Below are 14,123 nucleotides of genomic sequence, written 5' to 3' on the forward strand. Positions count from 1 at the left end.
TGGAAAGCATGGGAATTTTCCTGTGTAAATTGATGTTCATTGATAGATCATCAGACTGCTTGAAGAGCCTTGAAAATTCTCTGCATGTAGTAAGCCCTGTAGAAATGGTCAGTAAGATTTACCCTTGTATTAACCTAGTGTTTATAGCTTGTTTCATCAGGCTTCTGAGGAAGCTTCTGGATGTATGTGACTCTGAGGTGAGTTTACTGTTATAATTACTTCCAGACTGTTATATGCAAACATCATGTTATGCCCTAAACATTGCGTTCAAGTAGTGTTAGTGAGTCTTCTTCCTTGTGCAAAAGGAAGTTACTGAGGATTGGAGAAACTGCATCTAATTGCATTCTGTGTTGTCCTGTATCACAGTATCAGAAAGTGCTGTTGTGCTCAGTACCTCTACAAAGGGGCTTTGTGATAGTAAAGATGAGTATTGGGAATTATACAGTGGGATTGGATCATCTCAATACTTATCGTGAACTATAATCTTAACAGGGCTCTTCAGAATGAAGCATCGAAGTCATTAAGTGTCTGATACTTTTTTGATTGCTTAATCCCCCCTTTCCTGGTTCAGTGTCTTGTAAGGACAACCAGGAAACCTTTGTTGATGGTTAAAATAATGTTTAGGCATTGACATGGTTCACAAAATGAGATGTCCTATACCTTTACAAAACGTAGATGCTTAAAAGCATCAGAAAGTTCCTGGATCATAGCCATCCCCATCTGGGAATGACCTAATATTCCAGGGCTACTTCAGAGCTTCATTTAATTTAAATTTAGATGCTAGCATTTGAGTGTGTTTAAACAATTATCAACATTGTCTGTCTCCAGAACTTTCTTGTAGGATAAAGGAAATCTCTTGTTACAAGACTGTTCTGTTTTAATTGCTGAAATAACAGTACTTACGCTACCAAGGACAGTGTAACTTTTGTTATGCCTTGGCTGCATCAGTTTTATCCTGTTGTAGCATCCCTGGAACCAATAATTCTAGTTCTTCAAGAAATAATTCTTCAAGAAAGAAAGCACTGACCTGGAAGAACAGCTATAGTTTGTTGAGGTCAGTGATTTTCAAGTCTGTTGTTTTGTTGGTTTTGGTGTGGTAGGATGGTTTTTTTGTTTGGTTTTTTTGGTTGTTTGGTTAGGTTTTATCTTTGGTTTTTTTGTTTTGTTTTGTTTTTTCAAACAGGCATGAAAATTACTGAGGAAAAATTAATTTATTAAATCCGACAATTGGTCCTTGATGTGAGCTGCATGAGGCCTGTGAATTTCTGTGAACTTTAGAAGACCTGTCAGAAATGAGAAAATCAATGTGTAAGACAAACATTTATGGCCGTAAGGATATAGGCCATAGTTTATAGGCCTTTGTTCTCATATGTGAATCTTTGCATAGCAGGGAATGTTTGCAGATTGTTACGTACAAAGGTTGCAGCACCAAAGTGAGTATGAGTGGTTTTATATGGCACACTGAGTTTTGGCATAGGCACAGAAGTGAATGTCATCCTTCACAGTTAAAGGTTTAGTTTCAGTGCCATGACCAAGCATTCCAAGTTGTCTGGAAATTCCCAGAGAAGTACACAGGTTTAATTTCCCCACAGATTTCTTTCCCAGATGCTTTTGTCAAAGTAGAGCTGTTCAGTCATCAGGTGCTTTCACCAGTTATCTGAACCTATCCTTTTTGTCTAAAGAACAGCACTGTACTAGATCCTTGTGCCTGCTCCCTTGTAAAGTGTGCTTTTAAAGTGTGTCCCTAGAGCCCTTGGAGCTTCTCTTACAGTACTAGGGCTATCCCTGTCCCTCTTCAGAAAGTAACTAATTCTTTTCCTGAATAGGTGAAGTGTAATTTAGAACTGACTGCAACTTTGTACTTTTTTAACCAAATGAACAGTAGGGGGCTGATAATGTTTTTTACTTAAATATTGTATAACTAACACAGGTACTGACTGCAGTATGAGAACTAAACCACTTCATGTGGTGGCAGAGACCACTCTGAGTCATTTGACAACTTAAAAACAACCCAAGCATTAAGAGTTTTAGCTATTTTGTTATAGTTGGGTTTTGTTTTCTTTCAAAAAGCTATCATCTTTCCAAAAGATTTAAAAGTTCATGTTGCTAGGGAATACTGTAGATTTCTGTTTCAAAGGAGAATGCAGACTGGGGCAATTCCTTTCTGTGCAGCGTTAAGTGGCCCTGGCAGTTGTGAATATTTTTAGGATGTTTACGATCCAAACCTAGTGATCTGTGGGAGCTCTGGTCTGGTATCTTGTGCAGCATCTACCCTGGTGTGTATTCATCAGCTGCAGGCTTTGTTTTTAGGAAACATAAGCTACCCAGTTCTTCCTGAATTTAGGTCAGCATTGTCACTGTGCATCTGATTACTGGAACCTCAGAAAACTATGGTTCCTAATCAAGGATGAAAAACACACTTATTTGTACTATATGTTCAAACATATGAAAATGACAGACAAAAATGTTTTGTGATACAATAGTAGGGTCAGTAAAGTGTGTACAAGGAAAAACATAAATCCCCTTTTGTCCTGATTTTTATCAGTGCCTGCTCCCTTTCCATGCTGTTGTCTTTGATTCTGTTTTGCACCAGCAATCCAGGACCACTTTTCAGAAATTTTTCTTTCTTAAAGGTATGCAGTTTATCTTGGATGTGGTCTATATACATATGAAATATCAGATTTGGGATGTCTAGTTATGTGTGGGTATGCTTTTACTAAGCTAAGCATGAGTGCAGATATTTTGGGCCACTTTGGATTTTTCCTCAGGGAGGCTCTAAAACACTTTTTCCTCAGGGAGGCTCTAAAACACTTTTCCCAAGAGTGTTTTGCTGTCATTACTCTGTCAAACCAATTCTTTAACATCAGCCTGCATTATACTGATAAGCTGAACCTGGACTCAACAATGTTCAGCTTCATTTATACCAAAGGTTCATGGATTTGCTCAAACTATTTGTTATTTGCTTTGCCCCCTTAAGAATTTTGTTTGGTCTTTTGGGTTTGCTGGGTTTTTTTGTTTTGTTTTGGAGAAAACTCATAAATCAAGTCACTGTTAGCAGCAAGGCTGTATGTAGTCTGGTTTCCTCTCTCAATTTTAATATCTGCTTCATTATACAGCTCTGCTTAATAGCCAGAGGATTTGACTGCTGGTGTCTCTATCTTCCTTAGCACAACTTGGTATAAGCTGATTCCCAGAATCTCCCAGAACATATGGACTGTTTAGCCAAGTGACAACCCCCCAGAAGGGGCAAAAAGCAATAGCAGTCTGTGAAACTGTGTGAAGGAAGCTGTGAAACTAGAAACCCTCATGCCCCTAATCTGATCTTTGATGTTCCTTTGCATCATGATTTTTTCTACAGATTAAGCTTTACATATGCATTGATTATTACTCAAGCTATTTCTTAGCTATATGGCCCAAACAAAACACACGCATGTTTTGGAAGTTAGCAATTGTCTGTCATAGTTATACATGTCACCTGAGAATAAGTATGTAGGAAGAGACCTTTCCTTCTTTGTGCTCCTCATGAGAGAATACTTTGGTCTGCAGGTGTCACAGAGACACACACACAAAAAAAAAGATAGAATTTTTCATCCTTCCAAAGGTGTCTACATTAGGTTGTCTTTTTTGTAGTGGTGTCTTAAGTGACTGAAGATGTGATCATGCTTCTGTCATCTGTTTTTACATCTAATTAAGGGAGTATGACTGTTTTAATCTGCCAAGGATTAGAACAAAAAGGAAGCTTTTGCTTTGATCTCATAAATGTTTGTACGTGTATAAAAAAGCTCATGTCATTTTTTCCCCATTCCAGGAAATATGTGGTATTTTTCAAACCATCCGCTGTAACTTGAGTCTACATTTTTTACAGGGTGAATGGAAAGATGCAAACTTTAGAACTGCTTTTGCAAAAGCCATCTGTAGAATTTCAGCCAGGCTGAAATCACTGCCCCATGACTGAAACTTGCTTTTGCCCTCTGCATCAGCTGAGGCAGCATGACAAAGTCTAGAGGACTTTGACAGAGACAAAGAAAAGCTGAGAGTTTTCATGGAGTTCCATTTCCTTCTAGCCAGTATGGCTTGGTATGGTACAAGTACTCCGGCCTTTTGGTGCATTGCCACAGTTTTTAACATCTTCAGTAATTAGTGTGAGAGATCCTCAGGTTAGCAGAGAAGGGAAATATAGTGAATAAGCAAAGGATCTTTTAGCTGTACTCTGAGATGGTTTCTTGCTGTTATCTTTTTGGATATGGCTGAGGAACATGAGTTCCTGATGTTGACACAGATATTTTTCTTAACAGCTTAATTCTAAATTGTGTTTGTTCACTCATGTGTTCCCAGTTAGGAAGATTGCACAGTGTTCTTTCCAATAAAACTTGGTGTTCATTCTTCCTGAAAAAAATGCAAAGCCAGAAAGGGAGTGGATGGTAACTCCCCAGCAGGAAACAGTGGATGAGTGTATGTTTTAGACCTTTTGTTTTCCTTGAAAACCGTCCTTCACTAACAATGGATGTACTAGCAGCTTGGAATTTCTGTTCTCAAATAAAGTTGGAGGAAGCTGATTGTGAGTCAGTCTTATCCCCCTAGATATCCGGAGATTTAATGAACCACATAGTTAAAAGCAGCACTTGGGAGTAATCTGTGCTTATTGTGTGTTGGCTTCTCTGTGTACAGGGAGAGTGGCAGAGCACCTATTTTGGATAGAATTACTTGGGTTTGCCCAAAGAGACAAAAGATGGACCAGAGCAGCATCAAATGCTTTTTCAGACTGCACAAGACTCTGGCTTTGTACAGTACTGTTGGGAAGTTTCTGTGAGAACTGTTTCTTAGGTCTACAAAGGGGAAAATCTGGGGTTAAGAAAATGTTAAGTGGAGGACCCAAGGAAGTACTAAAATGTTACAAGAGAAATCACAGTAATACTGATGTTGCTAACAAAGCTGACTGAGGCAAGATTGAGTTTTATCAAAATGTGTCTGCATTTAAGTAAAATTGAATATTGTTATGGACTACTGCAGTCAGAAGGTTCGGAAAAGTTGGGAGTCAATAAACTTCCCTCTTCTTTCCTGATCTTTTCCTAGTCAGCGTGCTGTCCAAAGCAGTGGGTTCCATCCCTCTACGTGCAATAAATTGATGCAGAATTGAGGTGTTTGTTTTAATTACCAATTCTGTGCAGCAAAGGGAGTCAGGTGGTATTCCACAAAGCTAGTTCAGCTTCCTGAAATGCAAGGGTTACTTTTATACTCAGACACATGTAAAATTACCTTATCTCTTATTATTTTCTGTCATTTGAATATACGATCTGTTCTTTGCTGCCATTTAAAGTGACAGTGCTTAAAATTTTCACTATTCATGCTCAAAGAGGAGGGGGCTTTTTGTTAGCTGGGGTCCCTCTAACCTATAAGTGGGTATTTTAGTGTGCTAATAGGACATTAACATACTAATGGTATGTTAATCTTATTAGTCCAATTTCCACTGGTGTTTTCTACCTAGAGCTTGAGGCTATAACCAAGGTAAGTGGTCGGGAGTCCTATTCCCACGCCTTTCAGCTGTGTTGCAGGCTTACATCTCAGGGAAAGGTTGTTGAGCACCTGGGATGCTTTTTTTCTCTATTTTTAACTGTTCCATTGTTACATAAGCTCTGCTCTTATTCTGCATGTCTCCTTGTTCTCTTCTATATGACTTTTCTCCAAAATTTTACTTATTTCAGTTGATAACTGACATCAAGTACTGCCTTTCCAATACTCCTGACAAAGCAATCAGAAGTCAGGATGCATGCAGGTTTAATGATGTTAACTGTACTTCCAGCCTTCTAGTAGTATTTTGCTTTTTTAAGCTTCTTAATACTTTCTATACAGATGTTTAAAGTTGTAGTGAGGACCTGGGGTTGTAATTCTTTGGTTAATTTAATTTCTGTGCTTTAATATATTAATTAATTTTCTGAATACATCACAAATTTTCAGACTGCAGATTCCTTACATATCATACAACTAGGTAGGTGAAAACTAAATTTTTGCCTCCAATAGCTGTTTGTAGTTGTATGTACCAAATCTAAGAGATCCTTGATTTTATTTTGCTCTTCTAAGATCAGACTTATGGATTACTGCTTAGTAATAACTTGAATACACTAGAACAGTGTACGTGCGCTTACATAACCTATACATCATAACCTGAATATTAAACAACAAATATGAGTAACAAAAGGTTGTAAATAATACAAGACTTGGCAATGTTCATACAAATCTTTTTGTTATCAGCTGAATATTTTACAGTATAAGTAATGAAAACTTGTGTGTTTCATCTTAGTTTCTAAACACTTAGCATGCAGTACAAAGTTACTACACAGAAATATAGGCATGCCTACTAATTTTAAGGAATGATTAAAATGCTCAGAGGGAGAAGACTTCAGTCTTCCTGTCCCATCTGTTATTTTTAAATTTTTACCTATACCACTGCATAAGTAGCCAATATTTATATAGTTTATATAACTATATATAAAGCATTCATATCTTCGTATCTAAGTAGCATTACAACATTTTTTTAGTCAGTCTTTTTGCAATCAAGTATGTCTCTTAAAGCAGCAATTTGGCTGTGCTGCAGCATTTCCAAACTGTCTTTGTTACTTCAACATGTGTATCTGTCTCCACCTTTGTAGTTAGTACCCGAGATATTCGATATGCACACTTACCTCATGGCTCGAGCAATTTTGACATGGAAAGTGGCTTCTGGCATTGTGTGAGGCTCATTTGAATGGCTCGTGGGTATCATAATAGGAGTCTTCAGCTTGCTTAATTCCATACAAGTCATTTAAGGAAAAGTTTCTCCATATCTTTTCTAAACAGATCAGTTAACTCCCTTACAACGCTTCCGATGTACAGAGCTTTCTGGTGCTGAGGAGAAAAGCTGAAACAAAAACCGGTTTTGTTTTTCACAGTGTTTGAAACAGCCTCAAGTTTTCTGTGCAGATCTCTTCTGCTGCCTGGGTGGATTTGACAGAGCTCCATTAGTACTTGGAAGATTATAGACAGCAGAGATTTAGCAAAGGATTAGTCAATTGCAGAGTATGTATTATCCGACCAAGCTTAGAACCATGATTGTCTCTTCAATCAATTATATTAGTGTCTTATTCAAAGATCAAATTATGTAACAGTGACGTTTCCGTGGAATCTGGTGGGAGTTTTTCTTTAGTTTCTCTCTCCTGCTAACTCTCCAAGCCTGGCAGAGGGGAAAAAGCACTGGTTTATTCTTTAACTCACAGCATGTTTTGAAAAGCAGCAGATCAGATAAGTGAGGAGGCATGGCTTCAGCTGCAGTGTCTGCATTTGGATGACAACTCAGTGTGGTGGAACTCTTGAGAGAGGCAGAATGAGGTACAAGAAATACATAACTATTTTAGAAGCAGCAGTAGGCATTACACCCCTTAACAAGAGGGAGCTGCTTCCTGAGGGTAGACATGCAAATCTCTGGCAACATCCAGGGTAAGTGTTAAAAAGCAATCAGTGAGTAACTGTGGGGGAAAATGTGCGCTCACTTTGATTCATGCAATTTTAAAACTTCTTGTTAGAAAAAAAGAGGAGAATTAATAAACCAATAGATTTTTTTTTCCTTCCAAATGATGCATCTTGGTGGTTGTATTTACACTTTGTGGTTTCATTAGAGACACCTGTGTTCTTCTTGTCCTTAGCTAGCCAGTAAGTAGAAGGTGTTACTTATGAATCAGGAGTTTGCTGAAGAACAGTAAGGATAAACAACTATATGTTCTTCAGAATGAAGGTTTAAATGATTGATTTGTGTCTGTTGTTTGCTACTAAGTTAATGTGTGTGAGTTCTCCCTCCCCCCATTTAAAAATATGCATATTTTAGTTTATCCATGGAAGAACTTGTATCTTCCAAAAGTGTAAAAGAAAAACACTTTTCTCAATGTGTGACTTTTCTTCTCTGCTAGGAAGAATGAGTTCATCATACTTAAGAATCCTGTTGTTCTGAAGGAAAATCTAGTTACTGAAAGTCAATTAAGTCTATTAATGTTAAAAATGTGAAATACTGAGCATTTTGGGTTTTTTACAAGCAATCCAGAGTGCTTACTTGTACCACACAGTTTGAGTATTAGGCTTCAGGAAATTCTTTCTGTTAATAACTTTTCCCGTCAGACATGGTGTGTGTGGAAGTGGATTGCTGTTCTCTTCCACCTTCCCCTCTGAGTAGCATCAATTGGTGTCTTCACAGCCCTCCTAGTCTCTCTTATTTTTCCTTTACATTAGAATGCTGTCATCATGTTTCAGACATTGCAAAGGAGTGAAAAAGATGAGAGGCTTTTGTTGAAGAGCAATTAATATGTTTGTGCTACTTGGCAATAGTTTTGTATACACGCGACTTCAAAGAAAAGCTTGCATTAAACCCATGACAGTTTGGCTACGACAGAATTAAAATTTATCTTGTAATTTTCCCACAAGAGTACTTCCTCTAGTAGTGGTAGCTACAGTAAAAGCAATTAGAATACAGTGCACCATGCAATTTTTTTATGTTAGTTGCATCACTAAACCCACAAAAACTAGTCCAGAAAATTTGCTGATGCCAACAGTTTTTAGCCCCTTAACAACAGAAGCAGTCTTCAAGTTGGTCCTAAGTTTCTGGTGTGTCATGTTAATGACTGCTTGTAGGGCTTTTTGTTAAAATTCTTCCCATTAAAAGTAGTTCTTAGTACAATGTATTTGGACACAGGACAATAAAGTGCCCTGGACTGTAACTTCCTTTGATTGTTTCCTGTAAGTTATCTACATGCCTATCTCTTTTAACTTTGCAGGCACTCTGTACATGCTGGTAAAATGATTTGGATTGCTCTTGACAGCTGAAGGAGCTGCATTGCAGAATTGCTTGTTTTCAAGTAGGTTTATTTAGTAAGAGTCATAGCTTGAAACAAGCCATCTAAAAATGAAACTTGCTAATTTAATATCTGTTATTTTTTCTTTTTGTAACTGGAACTGCTTGGCTATGACCTACTGCAGAGTATAAGTATCGAAGTTCAAAAGGTGCTGCCCCATTAATATTTTTTTTTATTTCCAGTATGCTTAATCAGGCATCTCCCTCCTTTAAGGGAAAGATTTAGTTGATACAACTGTTGTACACACTTGGAATTCCAAACAGGTGAAGATGTATTTGGATTGTGTTTGGATTTGTCATTCCAACAGTTTCACAAAAGCAGAAAAGCTGTTGTTGTTGGACTGTAGTAGGAATCTCTTCTTTGTTTTCATTAAGACTTATAGGGGAACTAAAGGTTGGTAACCAGCAATTGCAGCCAAGTAAACTGTGAGGTGAAGTAAAAGGCACCATTCAGACTGCTTATTTTGTGCAACTGGAATAACTAAATCAATAGTTCACTTTGCTAGCATCAGCTTTATTTGACTTTAATAGGTACCCTGTTACATTTGTGGGGGAAAAAAAAAGAAAAAAAAAAAGATGGTTTTGAAGTGTGTATGTATACAAGGAAAAAACTCAAACAATAAAACAACAAATCAAACCAAATACTTTATTTCTCTTCATTATCTCCCAAGATAAAAACCAGCATTGAGTGTGATGCCAGCTCTAGTACCATCACTTTAAAGTTGATAAAATCCTGATTAAAAAACATAGACTAAGGCACCAAAGCTAGTGGGAGAGGCAAATGGTTTATATTGCTAAGATATTAATTTATATTTTAATATCAAAGACATTATGAAGTAAGTTTTCCTGCCTCCATTTTGCTTGGGTTAATGATGTGATTTCTGTGACAGACAGATTTTTGTTAACTATTGGCATTTTCATGCAGAAGAAAAATGATAACAGCAGTGGTAGTTTGGGTTCAGCTTGCTTGTCTAATTTTCCTGAAGCCTTCAGAATAACATTCTGTGCACAGCCTGGAACACTAAATCTGTTATAATATGCATCATGGCTCCTTGCTGCTCTTTGGGGACCACAAAAATTCATATTAAGCATCCTTTTGTTCTTTGACTTCAGAAATCAAGCCTTGGTCCATATCAGTAGTTTATTACTTTCAGCAAGATGTTTTTTGTTGGAAGAATCTGCAGAGAGGGAAAAGAGCTCTAGTTTCACAGCATGATGTCTGGCACATGCTTGCATCTTTGAAGTTTTTAAGAAGTTAATCTGAGACCACATGAATTTTTAAAATATCTTAGGAGTTCTTAATTTTTCTTTTTTTGAACCTGAAACATTGTTATGATTGCGTTCAGAACAAAGGTGCGTTCCTCACATAAGATACATCAAAAAAATATAGGGTAGACTTGTAAATAATTGGGGAAGTTCTACAGAATTCTTTCAATATGTTTCTCAATATGTTTCTCCTTCAATATGGGTCTCCTGCTATCTAGAAATAGTTAATAATGGGCTATTGCCCAAAATAAAAAACCAACCAACCAACCAACCAAACCCCCCCAAAAAAACCCCAAAAGAAAACAAACAAAAAAACCACAAAAACCAACCAATCAAACACCAACAAAACAACTGACCAACCAAACCTAAAAAGATATATATTACAAAAGAAAAAAAAAAGCAACAAACCCAAACCTTTTACAAGTATGGATTAGATACTCTTCTAAGGAGGTCTGGTTATAAACTTCTTTGATGGTAGACCAGTTTGGAAAGATGCTTTTTGAGAAGAATAAAGGTGGTCAAGATATATGTTTGTTTTCTTTTAAAAACAAAACCCATCCAGCAAGCCATAATCACTGTCTTCTGTTTCTATTTCTGTCAGAAATTTCTCCTTCATCTTAGTTAAACCATTCATTTTCTGTTTCCTTGTAGAGCATAATTAAGGGCTTGGACAAAGAGCGCAGGAGAGGAGGAGCCCTCTGACAGGGATCTTGAATGGAAGTTAACATACTGTATGTGCATAAGAGGAGAAGCTGAGGCCTATTGATTGGAGGAAGGAGTAGAAAATGAGGTGTTGGGAATTGTTTCTTTCCTGTAATTTGGCAACTGGAGTTGTTGCCAATCAGAATCACTGGAGCGCACATTATTGTTACTGAGCTTGTGCTCAAGATACGAATAGTTTAACTTTGTTCTGTTGTGCAAACTAATCTATGGGACTAAGACTAAATTAAAAGGAAAAGCCCAGCTCCTTGTGGAGAGGACCACACTTCCTGCCTGTGTCCTACTGAGTTTGCAAAAATGTGTTGTTGCCTTGTGTGCAGACTTGGGGGAATGCCTGGTGAGGGGCAGTGCTCTGACTGAAATTTGCAGTGTTGCTGCCAGCGCAGATACTGCGGAATATATCTTTTGTTCAAGCAATGTTTCCACTTGATTGCCATCGAAGATAAAGAGTGACAAACAGCAGGGAAATATATTATGTATCCTCTTTATCTCTGCGACTTCACCTTCCCAGGCTTCACAGTCACTCTTTTGTGATCCTACAAGACTGAAACAAAACTTTGTTTTCCAGTGAGCAAACTACAGCTCTGCCATCTCCTTGTGAGTGGGACCTGGAGCACAGCTGCACCTCCAGAAGGAAGCACCTGGCAGCAAGAAGGCAGAAATACTCAAAAATCATCGTTCCTCACAAGGTACCAGTCAAGTTGTGACACTTGGAACTGGCCATTAGTTTAAAAGGATGAATCCTTGTCATGTGCTAGCTATGAAGTTCGTTCTTTTAGCTGTGTTTTTAAAAGATTTTTAAGAAACTGCACTTAATAGAGTAGTATGCTGGAATCAGAACTAGTCTTTTTTGGGTTCCTGAAGCAGCTTAGAATGAGCACATGCATATGCTGAGAGCTTGGTGCTTTACAACAGGCCTCCAGAAGAGGAGAGACTTCTGCAATAAAGTCAATGAACTCATTATTCTGCTTAAGTTATGCAAATAAGAATAGTAATAATAATGCACATGCCTGTACTAGTTCATCTCCTAGCTAAACAGTGGTTAAAAATGGATTTAATGTATGGTGATGCTTTCAGCAAACATAAATATTTAGTGTGGGTTTAGAGATAAATTACTTTAAGCATGGAGGGTAACATTAATGGGAATTGCTTAGTGACTCAAGAGACCTGGGAAACAGAATAGCCACACACAGGGAGAGTTGTTTTGCTGCATATTTTCTTACAGTACATCATTAAGGTAAATATAATCCTTTTGGCATCTTAACCTTGCTGTTGAAACCTTTTCTCAAGTGCTTCCAGAGAGAATATAAAATATGCCCTTAGTTTTATGTGTTGATCAAACATGCTTGGCTTGTTTTTTTAAGTCATTAATAGATGACAATTTTGAGAGCAACAGATTTTTATGCTAGTACATTGCAAAATTATAATTAACTTATCTTTCATTCTTGCAACATGAATAGCTATTGCTGCTTTAGTAATTTATTTGGAAAGGTGGGTATTAGTTTTCCCGTCTTTCTGAATTGTGATATACTAAACCAAAGTTACTCATCTTTTAGTTTAATGTTCTGGGAGTGGGGGATGAGGATGCTCATTAATGAGTCTCTAAAGATACGACAGAAAAGAAAAAAAAAAAAAGACAACTTGGAGTTATAGAAAATGACACAAAAGCAATTTTGGCAACTGTGTGGAGGAAAATGATACAAGAATGTCAGTGAAGCATATCTAGACAGGCCTACCCCAAATGAGGTCTCAAGCAGACTCCAGCATTTTTCTCTAAAAAAACTTTCAGCATATGATGTGGTATGCAAACCTTACACCTGGGAATGTCAGTACTTGAATGAAACTCCCAAAGTTTGTAATCACTAGAGGAAGGTGCTTCAGCATCTGCATGGAGCCACCTTGTCTATGGGATCCCAGGAGCTGTGGTACCGGCATGTGAATGACTGGGGTGTTGGTGTCCTTCTGCTCTCTCTCTGACAGCTATTCTCACTGTTGTCCCTTGGAATCTGGGCAGCTCATTTCAGTCCTTCCTGAAGAGCACACCCAAACATGAGCATAGCACCCTAGCTGGGGCCTTGCTGTTACTGAATAGGGCAGCAGAACTGCTTTGTTTCTTAATGAGCTCATCAGCAGGAGGTTTGCCAGTAGGATGGGGAGAAGAGGAGCTTTGAAGAATAGTTATGGTGCTCTAATGCACTAACTTGGCTGCCTGGAGTTTTTTTTGTTAAATTAACCTTTGTATGAATGAGAAAGTTTTGTGTACATTAGATTTGTGAACTCTGCATGTTTTTTACTTGTTCTTAATAAGTATAATGATCTCCGTGAGAAAGAGATCTTTGTTTTTGCTACTGTGTAATCTTAATTAATTTGAGTCATAAGAGTTGATTACCATGGTAAAGCTTTTGATGTTGTAAGGCTTGACTTATGGTGCAGGAAGACACATAAATTGCTAAAAGCCAAGGATTGTTTCACTGCTTTGCAAGGAGTAGTCAAAAAGCATGGAGAAGAGAGGAAGGAAACAACATGTAAACAAAATGAATGTTCAAACAGAGGATGCCCAATGTGGTGCCTGCTGTTTAAAATAAGCAAGGTAGAGGTGGGGAAAATATTTCCTTTCTGGTGTTGATATATGGTTTTGTATACCTTTGACATACGAGGAGAAAAACAGTACATACACATGTAGTTTGGATTTGTTTAAACTACTTGTTTCTTTCATTTTTTAGAATAACAGTGCTAGTTTTTGTAGCTTCTTAAATTAATAGAAGACAAAGTGCTTATGCACACAATTGAAGTTGCTTCAATTTGTGTAGTCCATAGAGGTGTGTGTGTGTGTGTGTTCAGGTAGAATCACTGTGAAGTCCTTGTTTCACTCCAGAAATAGGTCATGCTATTTCATCTGCATCTCAGAAGGTTTCTAGTCCAACCTCTTGGCCAAAGCAGGGTCTGCTGTAAGATCAGAACAGGCTGCCTGGGGCTTTACCCAGCTGAAGTTTGAAAATGCCCAAGAATGGAGGTGGTACAGCATCTCTGTGCCCCAGGTGGATGGCTTGGCTGCCCTCAACAGGGAGGAATTTTCTTCTTACCTCCATCTGAACCTCTTTTGTCCATCACCTCCTATTCTGGACCACTGTTTAGCCTGTCTGCATCTCCCCAGTCTCCTCCTATCAGCACGAGTGGTTTGCTGTTAGGTGTCCCTTCGCCAACCTTCCTCCAGGATAAACAGGCCCAGATGCTGCCACAGCTTCCTCGGGAAGGTCCAGTGCTT

The 14,123-nt window shown here is 38.0% G+C and overlaps 1 protein-coding gene across 5 annotated transcripts in view; it reads left to right on the forward strand.

Annotated features, from left to right (window-relative positions):
- Positions 1-14,123, forward strand: part of TJP2 (tight junction protein 2) — a 63,217-nt gene that overhangs the window by 2,836 nt on the left and 46,258 nt on the right. For 2 of the 5 annotated variants that reach the window (XM_030466826.1, XM_030466825.1), the window contains exon 2: positions 11,427-11,547. The exons of the other annotated variants lie outside the window; for them this stretch is intronic. The gene's annotated coding sequence lies outside the window, so the exon portion shown is untranslated. The remainder of the gene's footprint in view (positions 1-11,426; positions 11,548-14,123) is intronic. 5 annotated transcript variants of the gene reach the window in all.

Source organism: Calypte anna, chromosome Z (genome assembly GCF_003957555.1).
Source record: "Calypte anna isolate BGI_N300 chromosome Z, bCalAnn1_v1.p, whole genome shotgun sequence".
NCBI classification, from domain to species: domain Eukaryota; kingdom Metazoa; phylum Chordata; class Aves; order Apodiformes; family Trochilidae; genus Calypte; species Calypte anna.